General features: G+C 37.2%; 1 pseudogene; it reads left to right on the top strand.

The window, feature by feature from the left end:
- Window positions 1–246: 246 nt before the first annotated feature.
- On the top strand, window positions 247–1,187 carry LOC140844214 (olfactory receptor 51V1-like; annotated as a pseudogene).
- Window positions 1,188–4,807: the final 3,620 nt, after the last annotated feature.

Raw genomic sequence — 4,807 nt, 5'->3', positions numbered from 1 at the left:
GAGCCAATGATCTAATAACAAGTAGGTTTCGTATGTAGTACCAAAATAATTTAGTCTTTTGTTTCAGGGAAAATTCACCTTCTGAAAAATAGTAGCACTGGTCTTATATTTAAAGAAGTATTGTGCAAATCCAATCATTCTTATTATATGCTGCTGAGATTTCATACTAAGGCAGAAGAAAATACATTTGTTGTAATCAGCTGTTTCATGCATTTTTCCCTGAGAGATTTCTGTCTTTCTGTATCAATGTCTGTTCAACCTGATTCCCAAATCAGTAACTTCACCTTTCTCCTTCAGGATTTCCTGGCCTGGAAGGGAAATATCCCTGGCTCTCCATCCCTTTCTCATATATCTATGCCATGGTATCCTCAGGAAACTGCCTGGTGCTGCATGTGACCCGGACAGAGCCGAGCCTGCACCAGCCCATGTTTTACCTCCTGGCCATGCTGCCCCTCCCTGACCTGTGCATGAGGCTGTCCACAGTGCACACCGTGCTGGGCATCCTGTGGGGGCTTGTCCAGGAGATTGGTCTGGATGCCTGCATTGCCCAAACCTACTTCATCCACAGTCTATCCCTCACAGAGTCTGGAATCCTTCTTGCCATGGCCTTTGATCTCTTCACGGCAATCTGCAGTCCTCTGAGATATGCATCCATCCTGACAAATACCAGAATCATCAATATTGGAGTGGCCATTTTAGGGAGGAGTTTCCTCTTCATTGTTGCTCCCATAATCCGCCTCAAGTTCTTCCATTACTGCCGTCTCCGGATCCTCTCCCACTCTTTCTGCCTGCACCAGGACCTGCTCCCACTGGCCTGCTCTGACATCCGCTTCAACAGCTTTTACGCCTTAGCTCTGGTTATCTGCACACTGCTCTTGGATTCAGTGCTCATTCTCATCTCCTATATTCTGATCCTGCGCTCAGTCTTGTCTATTGCCTCCCACAAGGAGCGACTCAAGTCCTTGAAGACCTGTGTCTCCCACGTCGGTGCAGTGCTGGTTTCATATATCCCAATCATTGGTCTGACCATGGTGCACCGCTTTGGGAAGCACCTCTCTCCTGTGGTCTATGTTCTCATGGACAACATCTACATCATCTTCCCACCCCTGATGAACCCCATCATCTATGGTGTCAAGACCCAGCAGATCCATGGCAGGATCCAGAGATGGTTCACTAAACAAAACTGAGTACTAGAAGTGAATGTGTTTTCAGGAAAGGAAGGTAGTATTTGCAAAAGGAATGACCAATACTAGCAGAAATAATAAATTTACATGCAATACTTAAAAGGTTAAAGGCATATTTATAGTCATTTTCTAGTTTAGTTTTCCAAAGCCAGAGAAGTAAGCAGAGAAAGTGTTACTGATCTTATTTCCTTATTTCAAAATTAAGTATAATGGTAATCCCAGTGAATTATGTTCCATAGTATGTCAATCGGCACTTGCCTGGGTAATTAATAAATTTGCAGTACCATCCATGCTTTCTGCATCCTTATTCAGTGTGACTTATTTTTTGCATGTAACTGTTATATGTGTATATTTTTATGTATGAGACAAGCAATTTTTACGTATTATTTTCTTGTGTCACAAATTGACTCTGCTGAGGTCATTCATAATTCTACCTATAATAGAGCAAAAGTTCCTAGAAAGCCCATTCTGGCTCATCTAATAATATGCATGCAATTGGTAAATTAGATTACTTATTTTAACACAAAACATTTGGTAAACAATGACACTGAATAAGCTATCATATCTGTACATAACCTACCCCAAGCCTCCAAATCCATGCATTTGCACATTGTAGTAAATACAGAACAGTTTATGGTGCTCATGGGACTGTCAATTGACCTTAATTTTGTCATCGAATTTTAAAGACAGTTTGATCAACCCTTCATTTTCAGAAGATGCTGGATTAAGGTACTAAGAAAAACGTTAGTAGCTAAAGTAGAATAGAGTTGTGGTTTTGAGACTCTTGTGAACATATATTTCATTTCTAAGTCTCATTCTTTTCATAGGTAAAATTAGGGAATTCAACTCAATCATAAAATGCAGGTGTGAAGTTTTTTGGTTCTTGCTTTTTAAAAGACTATAGGCCTCCCACCAATTAAAAAACAAAAAGCTTAAAAAGAGTGATATCTGTCTTAAGATCTGTTTTATTTCTTTGAACATTGTCTCCTGATCACAGTTACGTACTGACCATGCTGGGGCAGTAGAGTTATTGGCAGAGCTAATTGCAGTTAAGCTATGGAGATGGGAGGAAGCAACTTGGCACATATTTACTTCCAAGTATATGACATTCTACAACGAAATTCTAAAGAATACGAAAATATTCAGTTTTGCAAATTAATGTTTGTTTGGTGGCCTTTTAGTTTTTCTTTTAGTGTTACTTAAAAAAACTAATATGATTGGTTCTTCTTTTTAATTACAAGACTCTGAACTTATATTTGTGACTCTTCCTTTTCAAAATTATCACCTTTCATCCCCGACATACTACCCCAGAGCTCAGTCTCTGATCAACTGTGCCCCTGTCGTACTGTCTCCTGATTGGTTCCATTCTTTTGAGCTCCTGTAACAGTACTTCTTTTTTCAGAATGCTTGCGTCTCCCATCAGTCCCATCCCTCTCCTAGTAGCCCAATTCCTAAAATTCTTACTTGAAAATCATGGGTAGTAAACCTGGTCTAGTTACAGTGAAGAATAGCACAAGGTATTCCTCCTTTTTGTTAGGGCGATTTGAGAAATATGAGCAGGAAGGAATCTTCACACTCAATTATTATACTGATGAATGATGATAATATAAATAAGCTTTATCATATACACATTTAGCTTTACATTAAACAAATGTTTTTATGTGCAAGTCACATTTTAAAACGAGAATGAATTAGCCAAGGGCAATAGTGTTGTCCCATTTTCTTTTAAAAATAATTTTTATGAAAATCAACATGTATACAATACTGTATTTGTTTCAGATGAACAACTTAGTGATTCATCAATTACATACACTATTAAATGTTCACCATAATAAATGTAGCTGCCATCCATCACCATAAAAAGATAATAGAATGTTACAAGCTGTATTCCCGGTGATGTTCTTCCACCCTTGTGCCTAAATTATGATTTGAAGTTAGCTCCTCTTTATCCCCTTCACCTGTTTACTTACCCATCTCCGCTCACGGTAACTAACCATCTGTTCTCTGTGTTTACGAGTCCATTTCTGTTTTGTCTTTGTTTGTTGTCCCCATTTTCTATAAAACTAAAATGGGTTTGGGAAACTTTAATTATGTGTAAGTTGAGGGGGTTTTTAACACAATATTTCTAAGAGAATGAGTTTTTCAATATGGAAGCTTCTGTAAAACTTCATATTACAAGGTGACACTTCAATTTCTTTACTCCAAAATCTGACTGGAAGACACATCAGACTAAAATGAGCCCACATGAATAATAGTGAAAAGGAAAAGTTTAAATAAAGTGGTTTATGAAACATCAGAGTAAACTTTCTGTGTTACACGTTCCTACTTTATTTTGATAAAGCTGAACTAAATTGATAACTTTTAATCAGAAATCCACTATTCATGCATTATGTGTGTGTATGGATATGTATCTTTATATGTATGTTTTTATATTATATATAAATACATGCACCTACATGGTCAATCTCTATTATTTACAAATTCTGTATTTGTGAATTCACCTATTAGTTGCAATGTATCCAAAACCCCAAAATCAATACCCACAGCGCCTTCCCCATCATTGGCAGACATATGCAGAGCAGCAAAAAATCGGTTTGCCTAATGCACAGATTCCAGCTGAAGTCGGACAAGGTCACTCTGCCTTCTTGTTTCAGTTCTTATGTTTGAAATAAGGATCTTTTCTGTGGTCCATTTAATGCTAGTTTCCCTCATTTTGTGATTTTTGTTGGCAATTTCACTGTTTAAAATCGCCCCCAAGCAAGTGCCCAAACACTGCCTCGGGTTTCTAAACACAAGACTGTATGTGACTGATGGAGAAAAATCATATGTTTGGTTAGCTCCCTTTAGGCATGAGTTACAGTGCCACTGCCCAATGAGTGCAGTCTTAGTCAAAACTACTGTGCATCCAGAAATGAGAAGATGAAATTACCCATCCCTGAATGAGGCCACTCCAAGGGCTAAAGTGACACTTACAGTGTGTGGTGAAACTATGGAAAAAATGTCAAGGTGGCTCAGTTTGTGTGCTCATGAGATGCTGATCAAATAAAGTGCAATAGATCAGACTGTTGTGAGGGTGAAACCCAAAGAAGTTTACAGACACATCCCCTAGGGTCAGGACATGCGAAACTCTTCTTGGCTAGTGTTTTCTCATAATTCTGCATGTAATTGTTTATTTGAAAGAAATCTACATTAGACATATTTAATATATCAAAATGTGTCTTCAAACAGAAATACATAAACAAAAAGATTGTGTATTAATTAGTGGATGCAAATGTGAAGAGAGGATGCAGCAACTTAATACTGTATTTCTCCAGAGGAAAATGGTTCGGAATTTATTAATACAGTGTTTCCAGTGGTTTCACAGAATGTTGCTGCAGCATAGTGAAAACAGAATATACTACAATTCTATTTCTATTGATTTATATAGCAAAAATTCACAGCTATTAAAAGATATAAGTATACCATATAAAAATACTCATAAATGTTTATTACATCATTGATATGTTTGAAAAAATGTTTATTTAAAGAAAATGTAATTGAGTTTCATTACTTCTATAATATTCAGTCCCAAGGGCATTGTAAAATTAAGTCCTAATGTTGTAATTAAGAGGGTTATCTATATG

Source organism: Manis javanica, chromosome 11, assembly GCF_040802235.1.
Source record: "Manis javanica isolate MJ-LG chromosome 11, MJ_LKY, whole genome shotgun sequence".
Classification (NCBI taxonomy): domain Eukaryota; kingdom Metazoa; phylum Chordata; class Mammalia; order Pholidota; family Manidae; genus Manis; species Manis javanica.
Note: the sequence above shows the minus strand (reverse complement) of the source record. Positions and strands in the feature narration are given on the sequence as shown.